At 48.6% G+C, this 16,890-nt stretch overlaps 1 protein-coding gene across 2 annotated transcripts in view; it reads left to right on the forward strand.

The window, feature by feature from the left end:
- The window catches only part of NAALADL2 (N-acetylated alpha-linked acidic dipeptidase like 2), a 989,869-nt gene that overhangs the window by 926,264 nt on the left and 46,715 nt on the right, over positions 1-16,890 (forward strand). The gene's annotated exons all lie outside the window — the stretch shown is intronic.

The following is a 16,890-nucleotide window of genomic DNA, read 5'->3' on the forward strand; positions in this document are numbered from 1 at the left end:
TCTTTCCCTCAGTTCCTTGAGTATCTCCTCCCAGTTTACTTTCTGGTTCCCTTTCCTAACTTTCTGCTGCTGGCTCACAGACTTAGAGCCTGTGCTTTCCCAGATTGCTATTCAGATATTCTTTTTCTTGTCACTGAACTAGGTGTCTGGGGGCTCTCACATCCCATGTTTCCTGTTTTGCCAAATGTTCAGTGTCGAGTTGTGTGTCTGGTTGTGCAACTCTGGGTAGCTCCACTGAGCATTTTGAATGGTCAGTGTCAGCATTATATGCAGACAGAGTTTAGTTCTGCAATAAAAGAGTTTAGAGAATTTGTCCAGTGTACTACAAAGCTTCTTAGGCCTTATTCTATGGAGCCACGCTCCAGTTCAGTGAACACTTAATCGCACCACTAGTTCTGTTGACTAGGGGAACTGTCTATATATTTGTCGTTGATCACAAGCCTAAGTGCTTTGGTTCATGGGAGCCTCATGGTCTATTACAAAACTTTTGTATGTTCACAGGATTTTCAGTGTAGATATTTTGGAGAGTCTAAGCATGTGATGTGCTAGGTGCCCTCAGGTTCTGCTGAAGATGAAGGAGATGAAATGGTGCTGTATTCCAGAGACAGCATCTTCTATAATTAGGGTTTGGGAGAAAAGAGACAGTGTAGTGATTATACTAGATAAGGAATCAGGAATAATTTATGTGTAAGGCTTTTATGAGAATTAAGTCATTATTATAAGCAGTTAGTCTCTGTAGCAGTGCAAAATATCTGTTTATTCACAGATGTGGATTTTGAAGATGATTCTATCCATGCATAAGCAGATGACAACTAAAGCCCTTTCTATGAAATGGCACTTTGCAACTTTGGTTCCTTATTTAAAACCATTTAAAATCAGGACACATTGCAATTTGAATCAAATGCAAGAATTATCTCCTGAAACCTTGCCTGGGATGAAGAAAAACAAATCTAATTTTGAAGAGTGGGACAGACAGTTTGTCAAATCTGGTTCATGGAAAATACAAATAGTTGGATTACATCTAAGAGCTTTGATTCACACAAGTTTATATGAAGACTTAGGTGGTGCAAACACTCTGAAAACAAGGCTCCTTCCATGTAAGCCTGTTTTACTCTCATATTCTTACTTGACTGTCATTAAAATTGAATATATGACAGTGAGCTCATCATGACCGATGCATCTAGTAAGACCTTGAAATCATAGAATCATAGAAAATTAGGGTTGGAAGGGAGGTCATATAGTCCAACCCTCTGCTCAAAGCAGGAGAGTCTACGACTAGATCATCCCAGCCAACACTTTGTCTAACTGGGTCTTAAAAACCTCCCAAGGATGGAGATTCCACAATTTCTCTAGGTAACTTGTTCCATTTTTAGTACCCTCCTAGTGAGAAAATTCTTCCTAATATCTAACCTAAACTTCCCTTGCAGCAACTTGAGACTATTGCTCCTTGTTCTGTCATCTGTTACCACTCAGAGCAGTCTAGCTCAGGGGTTTTCAACCTTTTTTAAGGAGTTGTACCCCTTCTGGTGGGTACCCCTTCCAGATGGGGGGGGTGCTGATGTCCAGTGTGCAAGTGGTGGGGGTGGGAGATTCTTATGGCTGGCTGGACATGAAGCTGTCAGTGGCACGCAGTGGTGAATGGCAAGAGTAGGGAGCTTGGTCACAGCGGTGGAGGCCACCATTCACCGCTTTGCGCCGCCACCATACACCGCTTCCCTTTGCCACCACGCGTACCTCCTGGGGCCGTCCCAAGTACCCCCAAGGATACACGTAGCCCCAGTTGGCAACCTCTGATCTAGCTCCATCTTCTTTCGAACCCCACTTCAGGTAGTTGAAGGCTGCTATTAAATCCCCTCTCAGTCTTCTCTTCACTAGACTAAATAAGCCGAATCCCCTCAGCCTCTCCTCAGAAGTTACATGCCCCACTGAACACAGTACTCCAAATGTGGCCTCACCATTGCTGACTAGAGGGTAATAATCACTTCCCTTGACCTTATGGCAACCCCCTTACCAATGTAGCCCAGTATGCCAATAACCTCCTTGGCAACCTGGGCATACTACTGGCTTCTTTTCAGCTTATTGTCCACTGTAACTCCCAGGTCCTTTTCTGCAGAGCTGCAGCCCAGTCAGTCAGCCCCCAGCCTGTACTGGTGCACGGGATTGTTCTGTACTAAATGCAAGACTTGGCACTTGTCCTTATTGAAACTCATGAGATTCCTTTTGAACTAATCCTCCAATTTGTCTAGGTCACTCTGAATCCTAGTCCTATCCTCCAGCATATCTATTACTCCCCCTGGTTTGGTGTCATCTGCAGGCTTGCTGAGGGTGCACTCTGTGGGGTAAGAGATTGCAGTCTGGGGTCTTCTTGAGGGCTAGCTACATTGGGGGACAATTTGAATAACCACTGGGTAGCTGATAATGCTTCCTAAGATGGAATTTACAAATTGCTGGAGTGGATCACTACATCAGGCATACTGCTTTCCCCCTTAATATTGCTCCTGTGTTAAGGAGCGGCATGAGTTGGCATGGTAGAACAATTATGCCACCTTGAGCCCACCTGGAGATCATACAACACCACCTAAAAACTTGCCACACACTGCTTAACTCTTTTGTGCTCCTCGAAAGGGTCAGGTCCTAGAGATCTTATAGCATCTATAATGGTAGCAGGAAGGCAGTGTTAAGAACAGTTTAAAATACTGGAGTCCTTTTCTCTCTGAGGCTAAATCATTGCCATGAAAGCCTATGGAGCTCCTCACAGGTACAAAATACTGTCTAGTTAGCCCCATGAATTACCCGTATTAGGTTCCATAACATAAATGAACCGTGTTGTTGCTAGAAATAAACTGACAACCAAAAACGCACCAAAGGTTAACGAAGTTAGTTCAAATAAATATGCTTAGCATCATGCCCAAAAGCTACCAGTTTTTACTGTCAGAGATAAGGTAAGGGTTCTAGCTCCAAAGGAAAGGGAAATGGGTTGAGAATACCATGTTGATGATACCTGTAAAATTTGTCCCTGGAACCCAGCCAATTGAAACTGCAATTATGGGATATAGCAAATTATTTGTTGTTTTAGGTTGCAGTAACTAAACTCTCAGGGTGAGGAGTAGCCTCATTTTCTTTGCTCTCTTTGAGGTGCAAGGGGATGCTTTGCTATTAATTCCTGCAGTCCTCTAATTACCATCCCATGGTGCACTTCTGTGCACCTGGGTTGGCCTCTCTGTGTACCTGTGGGGGCCCTCTACTGCTCTGGGTTTCATCTTGACAGGTTGCCACCACCTTTCCATTAAATTCTGGTGGGCAATGGTAACGTCCAGGTAGTACTTTTTAAGATAGTATTGGATTCACACTCCAATAGTCACATTACCCCAGGTCTATCTGTACTTCTGGGTAGTCCCATGCAGAGGTCTTAGACTTGATTGTCTTCTTTGGAAAGCTCTGTAAGACACTTACTAGAAATAGGGGGAGGGAGGGTTCTCCTGGACCTGGTTCTAGTACTGACAGGAATAGCAAAGGACAAGGGACCAGAACAGTACCTATAGTAGTAATATTCCCACTACTTACCTGTACTCTGTGGAACTGGACTATACTTTAGCAAGTATGTCAACTGCTATGCCAAAGAATGATGCAATGGATTTAACCTAACAGTTAAATAGTTACTGGACCAGATACTTCTCTCCATCTTCAGTCAGTGCTACTCAGTGAGCTATAGTGTCTGTCTGCCTCTCTGCATATTTAATTCTTGGAATAGCTCTAATAGATGACATTGAGCAAGGCCTACCCAAGAATACCAGCTAACCTGGATGATACCATACTCAGGATAAATAAGACCCAAATTAAAGTCCCTTCTCTGAATCTTTTGTATGTCCAAACTGCCAAACTATTCATGTTGAGGTAGGTGGTTCTCTCTTGGGCTTTTGTCAAAAACTTCAAAAGGTCTAGGTTTCATCCTCACTTGGAATGGGAAAAATTTTGAAATCTCAAAGGATGATGGAATGGAAAACCGTACTGATCCAGCTCCAGTTATCCTGTGAAAAAAGGCCAAATCTGTGATGGAAAAAGATGAGGAAGAACCTATCCCAGGTACCAGTGAATGCATGCTAGCAGTCCATCAAGGCAGAATTGTGGGAGGTTGGTTTCTTAAAGCAGTGAACGAAGGACTGAGCTGGAGGGCATGATGTTAGAAAAGAAGCATATGATGGTGGAAAGGAAAATGCCAGGGGCACACTGGCAAGCAGCTGTGGTTATGTATCACACTAAGAAACAGCACTTTTGCTGCTCCTTTCAGTAAATGGGCCTGAGTTGTTCTGAACCATCATGGACCTTGCAGTCCACCCCAGAGGACATCACAGTGATTGGTCAGACCTTTCAGCACCATGGAGAGGCACTCCACCCTGTGGAGAAAGTCTTTGGCTTGGTGTGGGGAGGAAAGAACAGGCTCAGGATAGGCACCAGTATCCCATTAAGCAGGTTAGGGACCCCATCCATGCAGGGCTGTAATTAGATTCCTGTGTGGTATCAAGCTTTATGACATGGTGCAGCAGCATATTCATAGTACTATTACAAACCTGTATCAACACAAACCCAAACAGTTGCTCTTCCAGGACCAAATTGTTTTTTTCTAGATGGCAGCAGTTGGGAGTGCCAAGCCTCCAAACAGTATCGGCAATGCTTTTATCCATGCTGTAGTTCTGGGGTGAGCTACGCATAGATTTCTAGAAACAAAAAAAAGATTTCTTTTGTCATCCTGAGGTTCTGCTGCTCTCGCTGCTCATCCCAGATCTGTCTCCATTCCAAAGAGAGAAAAATTTTCATATGTGCATAATAATGCCACTCTCCCTGGCCCTGGAGTCCCAGCCAGTCATAGGCCAAATCAACTGTCTTCCTCTGTCTCAGAGAAATGCAGGACTATATATGAAGTGGAGAACCTTCGGCTGTTTTGGTTATGACAAATCAGTCTTCCTTTAAGTTGTGCTGGGCAAGCATATTACTGCCAGGAGGCAGAAACGGACTTTATAAATGTTAAACATCCAGACGTACTTTTTTTATAAGAGCAATTGATTACACAGAGAAATGTTATTGCATTCAATCCTGCTGTATAGAACAAATATCCATCTGGTGGAAGCTATTTTTTAATATAACCCAGTTACATATAGCATGTGTAATGAAAGTCAGCTGTATAATTCAGTGATCAACAGCATGCAAGTTCCCCAGTCCCTTTCTTGTACCTGCAGTTTTATTCATTTAACAACTAAATAACTAGTTTGGATCATTCATCATGATTCATAGCGAAGAGGCCAGCACAACAAATAGGAAATATAGAATAATAAAGTGCTGTTGTTTTCCCTGGAGTGAAATAACACTTGTGAGGGGGTTTTTTTTCTTCCCTGCAGAGTTGTGCCACAAGATGTATAGGATGATATTAGTTAATGCATCTTTTTCTTCAGAATAATCTGCCCCTCCAATTTCAGCATCTGTGTTTCAGCATCAATCATAAATCACACTTCTGCCTGTCAGTATATGTCAGTGAAGTCCAGTGGATTATGATAGTATATCTGCTGTGCCCTTAAAAGAATGTCCTTAGTTCCTTTTGCTCACAGTTTCCATAAATACTTAGAGCCTTGTAAAAGACTATGAAAGAAAGAGACTATTTGCTAGCTTTATAAAATGAATGCAGTTTTAGTGGATGATTTAATGACTACCTATCAAAATATAATGAGTTAGAGGACAATGTCATACTTACAGAAAAAAACAGCACTGGAATTTTCCTAGTTTTATATTTTTATATAGTCTACATAGCTGTGTTTCCAAATGCAGAAGGATGTACTTGTCCCTTAAGCCTACGCTCACTGTTGGGATTCATAATCATTTATTTTCTGTTTAAAGTGACAATTTTAAATAATGCATGTTGTTGGGTCTATGAAACACTGCTGGTAAAACTAACCAGAAAAAAAGAATTTCTAATGGAGAAAGTTTTAAGCTTTCCTTATCACCAAAACTGCTATAACCATGTATGCATAATTAGGAACCTACCAAATTCATGGCAGAAGTGTGCTGCACAGCAGCTCCTTTAATTTTGTAGGTTTCTCTGCAGTGTCATCCCCACACTTTGCTGATTGGCTGAGGGGTCCCAGTGGCCCTGTTCTTTGGTGCTGACTGGCCACAAGGCAAAAATGGTACCATATTTAAAACTACAGTTTTTGCCTCCCTGCCAATCAAGAATGAGCAGCAGGGCTTCTCTGCCAGTCAGCTGGAGGAGAGGGGGAAGTCATGTGGGGGAACCTTCAAGATTAAGGGAGCTGCTACATAGCCAGCTTCTGCCATGGATTTGATAGGTCCCTATGCATAACGCAATAACTGTACATGGAATATTAAATGGCGTCCTGAGGCAGAGATAATATTTGCAGTGTATCACTCTGTATCTTCTATCAGCATTTGATTTGTACTTTTGCATGTGTGGGTAGGGCTTGGGCTGTTATCTTGAATGGAATAAAGAGACCCAAAGGGTCAAAGAGCAGTATTGTACAAAACTAAACAGTTAAATGTAGACCAGAGTTTTGCATCCAGAAAACGGAGTCCCCTTCATGCTATGGCAAGAGCCATCATGAAAACTTATTTAACTTTTATTAAATATTCAGGGGGAAAAGAAGAATATGGAGTCAAGAAATGGAGTCAAATGGGTCGCTAACTGGCTGGAGGGCTGCACCCAGAGGGTGGTAGTGGATGGGTCCTTCTCAACTTGGAAGGACATGGGCAGTGGGGTTCCGCAGGGCTCGGTCCTCGGGCCCGCACTGTTCAACATCTTCATCAGTGATTTGGACGAGGGGGTAAAAAGCACCCTGTTCAAATTTGCTGATGACACTAAGATGTGGGGGGACGTGGGCACACTAGAAGGAAGAAGCAGGCTACAATCGGACCTAGACAGGTTACAAGGGTGGGCGGATGAGAATAGGATGGGTTTCAACACAGACAAGTGCAAGGTGATGCACCTGGGGAGGAACAACCGGCACCATACCTACAGGTTAGGGAACTCCCCTCTTGTCAGCACGGAGGCGGAAAAGGATCTTGGAGTCATCATTGACTCCAAGATGAACATGGGTTGGCAGTGTGGGGAGGCAGTTAGGAAGGCCAACCGTACCTTGTCATGCATCCACAGATGCATCTCGAGCAGGTCCAGAGAGGTGATCCTCCCCCTTTATGCGGCACTGGTCAGGCCGCAGTTGGAGTACTGCGTCCAGTTCTGGGCGCCGCACTTCAAGAGGGATGTGGACAGCATGGAGAGGGTCCAGAGGAGGGCCACTCGCATGATCAGGGGACTGCAGGGCAGGCCCTATGAGGAGAGACTACGGGACCTGAACCTGTTCAGCCTCCACAAGAGAAGGCTGAGGGGGGATCTTGTGGCCTGTTACAAACTGGTCAGGGGGGATCAGAAGGCATTGGGGGAGTCACTGTTCCCCCGAGCACAGCCAGGAGTGACCAGGAACAACGGTCACAAGCTGGCAGAGGGTAGGTTTAGGTTAGACAACAGAAGGTGCTATTTCATGGTCAGGGCGGCTAGGGTCTGGAACCAACTTCCAAGGGAGGTGGTGCAGGCTCCTACCCTGGGGGGTTTTAAGAAGAGGTTAGATGAACACCTTGCTGGGGTCCTTTGACCCCAGTACTCTTTCCTGCCATGGCAGGGGATCGGACTAGATGATCTTCTCAGGTCCCTTCCAACCCTAGAAACTATGAAACTATGAAATATTTGAAGTATTAACAGTATATATTACAATGTAACAATGTATATATGACAGTGTTTGTCTCAACAGTGTTCCCTTATTCCCTTTGTCTCTAACTGTGCAGTTTTTACAGGAAGAGAACATTTTAGATGGTGATAGCTGTCCTTTTTTTAAAAAAAGAGATGGTCTGGAATCTAATTACATTTCCTTGAAGAGAAATCAAGGCAAATGCACATAAAAGGGGAAAGCAGGAAAAGCAAAAATAGAAAATACAGCTTTTGTCTCTAGTTCTTACTATTTTCAGTCTCCTTACTGGAGAACTACAGACACAGCATGCAGCTGCTAACCAGGCAAACTCCTACCAGCACTGAGCTTCTACAATGCATTATTGTCTTGTCTGGCTTTTTCTTTGGTCACAAGTTCACAGCAATATTATACGTATTATTGGTCATCCAAACCAGGCTTTTGTTTAGACAGAAAGCAAGAGATGAAGGGTAAAAAAGAGGAAAAATAGACTAGGGACAGGCATTACACACAAACTGGTATAAGTGATCAGAAACTGGTTTAAACCTGTAACAGAATAAGGCATTCAGTGCACATAAACTGGTTTCAAAATGGCCAAAACCAGTTTGAGGTAAACCTGGTTAAATGTAGTATCAGACTTAATTGATTGAGCTCAAACCAGTTGGTGTAATGTCTGTCCCAGACCCCTTCCTGGTTTAACTTAAGCCAGAGTCCCCCAGCATCCTGGCATGCCCCCTTGGCTGGCCTCTGTGCTCCAGCAGAGCAGGGCTGGCCCCACCCCTCTGCTCCCCAGCCAAGCAGGGACAGGTAAGGGTGGGGGACTGGCCAGAGAAGGGTTTAATTCTCCCTATCCCTGTCGTACTGGTCATACCCCACTCCCTGCCTCCTCTGCCTCAGCGGCCATGCCAACCCACCGCTGCAGCAGTGAAGGGGGAGTGCCCCGCAGACGTGGCTTGGGTCCGTGCTGATGGGATAGGAAGTAGGGAATTAAACCCCTCTCTGGGCAGTTCAGGCCAGGCTGCTGCCCGGGCTGACCATGCCCCCTCAGCATAGCTTTTCTGAAGCCGAAGGCACACTCTAGCATCTCCTGGCTACTGGCCTGAACAGTTGCAGGCATGTACCCACATTTCCTCAGTCCGTAAGGGATGTCTGTACTGTTACAAACCAGTTCGACCTAGGCAGGTTAGACTAACTTGCAAAGGTTGAATCAGTTCAGGCTCCGGCTTTTTCAATGTCTGTCCCTAGCCATAAAGAACGGAAAGAAAGTGACATATAGGGGTGGATGCAAGATCAGGAGCCCAAGTCTCACATCCCAAGGTATGTTCAGATTTTAGCTAATGCCAGTTGAAGTGAAATGTTTTGTTCCCTGTCTCTGGCCTGGTCTGCTCAGAAAAATCCTGAGAATCAAGACAGTGGAGACCGGCAGTATTACAGTGAAAAGCAGCCGAAGTTGCTTTTTTTGGTCTCTGTATTTCTAATCCCATTCTTTTTTCTTTATCAGTTGTTATCTCGACGCAGTCTTTGAATGGTATCAGGCCTGTTTTGTTCAGACTAATTCAGTCTGCTCTTCATAATCTTATGTAACAGTCTGCTTTGGACTTTGGTTACCTTCGACAACATAAAATGCAGGCCTGTGCACAAGACGACTCTCATAACTCCTACTCTCCTTGTGTTTTCACTGCTTCTTTTGTGCACTCCAGCAAGAGATGTGAAGATAGAGTGGCCAGACCAGTATTGGTACAAAAAGAGGAGCACTTCCAATAGTTTGGCTATGTATGCCACAAGCTAGCCTTTAGCATTTGCACCCACTGCCTACCTCAGAATTTTTCAAAATTGTTTTAACCACAGATTTACCTTTTCTTTCATCCCTTCCCTCAGTCGGTGGTTCAAAACCATCAGTTGTATTTCGTAGGGAACGTTTTTTATTTCTTTAATATTCTCACTGGACCATAATGGGATTGTGGGGTTATTCAAGCCTACTATCAGTGCTAAACCCTAACTTAATTTTTTTGGTATCTGGTTAGATTTTCGCATTAAAAAAACCATAGTGAATGTTATGATCTAAGAATAAAATGAAAACACTTTTACGGGATTTGTGGAAACAGGAATGACACGCCAATTCTGTGAAGCTCATTTAAGAAGTCACTTGAAACCGCATGTCCCAAATTGTCAGACATCTTTTACATTCAAAACAGCAGGAGACACTATCATGGAAATCTAGGTCAAAGCATATATTTCCTTTCCTTTTTCATTTTCACAGCAATAAGTTCTGGCTGGCTGCTGATGTTTATTAGCAGAAAGACAAGAGTACTGAGTAAAGTAAAAGATTTTATGAAAAACATATTGGCATAAATATTAGACTTCTGTTACTTTGCAATTCTGACGTTAGATGATTGCATTTCTTCCATTAATTGTCACAGTTTATAGAGAGATTACACTGTCAGTTGTTTTTTTTTTAGGACTGTCAATAGTCAGATGTGCTCTGAGCCTTATGAAACGTAGCTGAAATGTAGGAAAAGCCAGAAACTAATACCTGAGCTAAAATCTGCAACTTTGTATGCACTAGTGGTGGGATCCAACATCGGTTGAAGATGAGCTTTGATAATAGATATTTTTTCCAAAAATATTTGATTTTGCCTATGTAACTTGAATGCATATTTTCCTGAAATTTCAACCTAATGTAATGAGTCTTTGAGTTACATAGTAGTAAGCTCATACTATATTTCAAGTGCTGTATTTCAAGCTTAGTGTCTATCAGTTATCTTTGGAGAGCTCTCTTTCAGGAACTTCTAAAAAATCTTATCCTAAACCAAACCTAACCTGCCCTCTCTCACTTTTCTTTGTTCCTAAAAGTCTTCCTTTGTTGAAATTCATCTCGATATATCAGCAGATCTGATTATGTCCACAGAATGTTGCATTTTACATTACTCCAGGGTGCAGCAGTCAAAAGGCTCTGAGGAGGGTGTGTGAGATCTATAATTTTCTTGGGGAGCTATATCCAATAGTAAGTACCTTTTTCAGAGCCAGGGGGAGAAAGGCAGTCCAGGGAGGTTTCTGAATTCTGCAGCTTTACTCTCTAGCATTTCCATCATGTTTACACACACTTCCCTTCTAATATCACCGGTGCATGTCACGGGAAGAAAGTTTCTGTGGCATTATTAACTAATTGGTTCTGAAATTTGCTTATGTTTGCTGACCAGGAAACGCTGCTATGTGTTTAACTTGCTGCTTGAAGACATCTATTCTTCCCATACCCAGGAGGAACAATCTTAGGTTCTAACGTATTTGAAGAGTGCATTTTAAGCTACTGATAGGTAAACTTCTAAAGCCCTGGATCAAATCTGAATGTAAAAGTTTGAGGCTTATCTCACTTACTGTTCTCTTTCCCTGTCATTGATAGGGTGAGTTGACCATGTCCTTATAAGAACCTTGCAGAGGTATTTCTGTTGTCTTTCAAGTTGCTTTTGGCATTCAGATCTGAACAGAAGTCCATTTTCTGCTGCATGTGCATGTGTAAATTCTGTTAACCTTAATGCAATCTTTGCAAGCACTGGGAAAAAAGAACAGACCCTTTACCAGCACCACAGGTGGGAATATGCTGCACAGTCCAACAAACACCAGTTCAGCAGAGTTAACATTTAAATGGGCATGTCTGCATGAGATGCTTAACTGCACAGTGGTAAGTTTACTGGGCAGTAAGTGTGCATGTCTACACATGTGCATGCTTACTGTGCAGTAAAACCCCCTAATCATTTGCTGCCTGCAAGTACAGGTAGGAAGTTTTTGCACAATTACTTATTGTGCAGTCATGCACCTGTAGATGCAACCCTGGAGTAAGTTTGCTCCCAGGTCAGCCCTGCCACTAGGGGGAGGCCTGAGGCTAGCCCCAGGGCTCCTGGCTGGGAGCCTCTCCTGCTCCAGGGCTGTGCTGCCTCTATGGCAGGCCCTGCCTCAGGCCCTTAAAAGCCTGCTGGCACTCAGAGCCCTGGGGCACACCACTAGGGAGCCTGAGGCCACTGTAGGTCCCTGTGTCCTCCTGGGAAGACCACAGGCCAACTACCCTAGTCTGCCTGTACCCCAGTGCTGCTGCCTGGCACTGCACTGCCGGGTGGTTGCCAGGCCTGTGCCGTCCAGGCCTGCAGGCTCCAGGCTGCTGCAGGCTCTAGCTAAGCCTGCCAACCCTGCAGGCTCAGTTGCAGGCAGCTTCTGGCTGCTGGGGCAGGCTTCACCTGCCTGCAGCCCACCACTGAACTTGCAGGTACTGCTGGGCATTGCCCCTGCCACGCAGCTACCAGTCCCATGCCGGGCCCCGGCATTGGGCACTGCAGGTAGCTGTCCAGGCCCAGCAGCACAGGGACAGCCACTCAGGGGCCTAGAGAGCCGGAGCATGACCCACAATGGTGTCCTCCTCATCCACGGCAGTGCCCATACCTGTGCCCACCACCAAGGGCCCCAATTGTCAGAGGAAGAGACTGGCGACTTCATGGCACTGCAGGGTGAGGTGGTGGTGCAGTACCCATTCAAGTGGGGCAGGTGCTCCAATGGCCATGTCTATGAGGGATTGTCAGCCTGGATGTGGGAGTATGGGCATGACCGGTTGTAGCAGTGCTGCCTAAAAATCAAGGCCTAGTGGGCACAGTGAGTTTCCATCACTAACCACAATTGTTGGTTGGGGAGTGCCCACAAGTCCATGCCCTTTATGCAGTAACTAACAGACATATTCATGCCCTGAAACCCAGGTCACAACCACACTTTCTATAGAAGTACAGGCAGCCTGCTAGAGCCCTTGCCTCAGCTTGGCACCTCCAGTGACATATCACCGAGAGGGACCCCTTTGGGCATCCAGCAGTCCGTCCTACCAAGCTCCATGGCTGCATTCCCTCCCCACCCACTAGCAGCTCGGGGAGCCCAGGCCAGAGCCTGCCACACCAGGTCCACAGCCCCAGCTCTCTCCAAGAGGTGTGGCCAGCCATGACACTGCCAGCCACCAGCAGCACCATCTCCTCCCTGGGAGGGCCCCTGGCCAGATGCCTACCTGCTGTGCCCCACCATCTGAAGACACTGCCTGAAACCACATGCCATCACCGACAGCTGTGAACATCCAGGGCCACAAGCAACCCCTGTTCTGGCCACATGGTAAGCCCCACTCTGGGGCTCTCCAGCTTTCCCTACCCCTGGCCTTGACCCCAGCTGTGGCCCCTGCCTCTCCCCCCCACAGCCTGCCTGCACTCCCCTATCCCCAGTTCCTCCTCCACAGCACACAGGGAAGTGGGAGAGAGTGCCAAACTGCGGTCAGCTCATGCCCCTGCAGCTAGGTGGACATGGGCCTTTCACACACCAACGAATGTGCCAATGCTGGTGGCAATATCTTCTTCAGCTGTGGTGGGCAGGAACATGTAGCTCAGCCATGAGTAGTCCTTCAGGAAGTGACAGGGCTTGCTCCCTGTGCTGTCATAGCTCAGGGTCCTGTACCAGGTGCACAGGTGTGCCCAGGACACCATGGCCATCAGCAGCAGCAGGACATAGTGGGTCAGGTACTTCTTGGTCCACACAAACAGCTCCTCCTGCACCGCCCAGGGCATGCACAGCAGGGACACACTTGGGGAGCAGCAGTGGTGTAGGGGAAGCTGGCTTTATGGTGCTTCCCCAGAGAGGTCTCCTGCTAGGAGGGTGGGACCACAGGCAGCTTCTCGTCCCAGTCACCTGGGAGCCCCATACCCCCTGAGCCTGGATGCCGTGTACTGGGTGGTAGTACAGCAGAGAGTGGTTAGCCTGCAGAAGGAGATGCGGGGTGGGGGGAGCAGGTTCTGGAGCCACAGCAGCAGGAGCTGCCAGGAGCTTGGCCTGTTCCACCCTTGGAAGGGGTTAGGGTAGGCAGGCTGCCTGCAGCCAGCATTCAGCGGCCTGCCAGCCCCAAGGGAACAAGCGGGGATGCAGGGCTCAGCCAGCAACTGCCTGGGCCCAAGCCTGCCAGGCCAACTTACCATGGTCCCTGGTTACCTGTGCATGCCTGACCCCTGATCTGAGGTCTGGCAGAGCACAGCCCCTGGTACAGAACCTATCTCTGAAATGTTGCAAACTCTCACAAACAGCTTCTGTCTCATGGCTCTACAGAGCCTGCAGCTGCAGACAGTCGAGAGGCCACCCTTGGCATCCAGCATGCAGCCTCAGGGTCACCACTGCCCACAGCCAGATGCACCAGACCTGCCATAGAAGGACTCGGGACAGGACCCTCCTCCTGGGTCACCTGGTCATAGTGTCAGAGGACCAGCTAGGGGATGTTTGGGCCTGGCAGGTGGAGGACCTGGCCCACCAGGACAGGTGGTGGGCGGAGGATGTAGCCTGCCAGAATAGGTGGCAGATGGAGGATATCACCCACAAGGAGGCATGGGATCAGTACAAGGAAGCGTACGGCTGGGCGGACTGGGCAGACTGGGAGTTCTGGGCACAGCTCCCGGTCCTGGAATGCAAGTGGGTGGATGTCCTGCAGGAATAGAATGCAATCATGGACCAGGTAGTGCAGGCCAGAGATAATGACTGCTGGTTGCTGGACACTCTTCTGGCCCTGGTGGTTGCCTTCATGCTGCTTGTTGCCTGGCCCCTGACCCTAGCCCCACCTGTCCCCTGGCAGCCACCCACCATCCAGCAGCAGGCCTCCACCAGGGCCTGGGAGGAGGTTCTTCACCCCCTCCAACAGCCAGGAGCCTCTGGCCTGGCCCCAGCCACAGGTCTGGTGCCTCTGAGCCCCACCGTTCACCCTCAAAGTCGACCCTAGTGGGGTGCAGGGCCCGAGGCAAATCAGCCTGTGCAGGGCCCCTTTAACACTGCATGGGGACATGGGACCCCCAAAAAGGCAGGGCACAGCAGTGCCATAGCAATGAAATTTGGCACCTGGGGCCAAGCAGATCCCACACACCCTGAATGAGCTGTTCTTCAGTGGATGCAAAGCCATCAGCACACTGTGCGGGTGTGGGGAGGGGGTGGTGAGTGGCCAGATGCTTCTTATGTAGCATGGGGCTGAGCTACCAGCTCCAGGTGGGCCCTGTAGGAGGGGTCATGGCTGCTCTGCCCAGCTCCATGGGGCACCCTAAAGTGCAGGGCCTGGGGCAGTCCTCCCAATTCACCCTAGGTACAGCTCCACTTTCTTGTGGGCACAGAGCCAGAGCTGCCTGAAGCAGGGTCAGGACCATACACTGGCCCTGCTGGGCCTGGACGCTGGCTGCTGGAGGGCTAGCCACCTGTGCTGGGGGAGAACCAGCTGCCATTGCACCTGGGTGAGCCTCCCCACCCACCGCACTCATTGGGAGCAGCCGAAGGCAGGGTTATTGGCCACCTGTCCCTAGGCTGTGTCCCCTATGTACCCCCACCTCATGGCTCCCCTCCCTGGGATGGCACATAAAGGACACTGAACAAAGTTTTCACTGGGAAGAAGGTGTTTTATTGTTGGTGGGTGGGGTGTGCGGTGGAGGGACTCTGTTTGTTGGGGAATGAGGGGGGTTCTGTTTGTTGGGGGCGTTGTTTGATGTGAGGGGAATAAAAGCTTGTTCTTGTGAGACATATCTGCAGTAAGCACGGTGCTGGGGGGTGCACAGGAGGAGTGGAGTGGGATCTATGGGTGGACGTACAGGTGGGTAAGAGCTGAAAGTGCTGGAGGAGGTTCTCAGCCAGTGCTTCCTGTACCAGGTGCCCTGGCCCCTTCTGGCAGGTGCACAGTTCTCTTGGGGCCTCAGTGTGGAGGGGCACTGGTGCTGCTGCAGGTGATGCTTCTACTGCTAGGTGTCCTCCATGCATCACACCTCCTCCACCCAGGCCCCACAGAACTCCCCCTGGGGCTCACAGATGTTATGCCTCACAAAGGCTGCAATGATGACCCAGGTTGTCAAAGTCAAGGAGGGTGGCAAGGGTGTGCCAGCAGCTCTTGAGGTGGCTAAAGATTCAGGTCTGGCCCAGGCAGCAGTTGAAGTGGGCCTGGTATGGGTCTAGGTGGCTGGTGTAGGGCCACATGAGTCAGGGCAGGAGCAGGTAGGAAGGGTCTCTGATGAGGAGGGGTGGGACCACCATAGTGCCCAACTGCAGGTCCAGCAGCCTCAGTGCAAAATGCCCACTCTCTACCAGACCTGGCAGGCCAGAGTTCCAGAAGACACAGGCTGGGCAGGCAGTGTCAGCACTGTCTGCCCAGCCAGCACTCACATGCATGAAGGCCCCGCGGTGGTCCACAGCAGCTTGGAGCACCATATAGTGAAAGCCCCTCTGGCTGTAGTAGGGATGGTCTCTGTGTGGTGGTCAGGTGACAGGGATGTGAGTCCTATAGAGGGCCCTGACACACTGGGGGAATCCCAGAGCACTGAACCCTGCTACCATTGCCAAGGCATTGTGCTTGCAGAGCACGTTGGCCCCCGTCACATCCTGGAGGATGCCACAAACATCCAGGACAGCCTCCCCGGCAGTGACCGTGCCCACACTAAACAGGTCGCTGGCATATTGCAGGCTGGTGGGCATGAGAAGCTTGACCAGGCTGAGGACCAGGCATGTGTCAATGGGTAGGGGCAGCCACATGCCAGTGTTCTACTGCTCCAGGTGCTCCAAGAGGACCGAAAAGGTGGCATGTGTCATGCAGAAGGCCTCCAGCCACTGCTCATTGTCCCAGGTATGCTGGACCACATGCCACCACCAGTTCCGACTGGCCTGGCAGGGCTGGAGGTTCAGGAGGGCAACAGGGCAATGGTGGCCCCGGTGGTGGCATCTTGGAGTCCATCACTGGTGTCTCTGCTGGGGTCCACCCAGGTGGGTGGGGTCAAGGTAGCAGGTGCACGGCGAGAGTCTTGGGACAGCTTGCAGCAAGCAGGCAGGCAGTCGCTGCATGTGGGGGAGCTGGAAGGGGTGAGATGGCCATGGGCCAGCCGGTGGTCAGCACAGCAGGCCAGCTGGGCTAGCATGGCAGCCAGCAGGAGCATGGGGTGCTTGTTGTCTCTGCCATGGTCAGGGGCTGGATCCGCCAAAGTACGGTAAGGCACAGGTGGGAAGGAGAGCACTGCTACATACTGTTCCTGCGCTAGGCCTATTTCTCCTGGCCAGGGAAGTGGCTGGCCAGAGAGCAGCAAGCAGGGCTGGCTTTTGAAGAGGGTTGCCAGCTGGTGGCAGCTGCAGC

Source organism: Gavialis gangeticus, unplaced genomic scaffold, assembly GCF_001723915.1.
Source record: "Gavialis gangeticus isolate Ggan-Ray unplaced genomic scaffold, GavGan_comp1, whole genome shotgun sequence".
In the NCBI taxonomy this organism is placed as follows: Eukaryota; Metazoa; Chordata; order Crocodylia; family Gavialidae; genus Gavialis; species Gavialis gangeticus.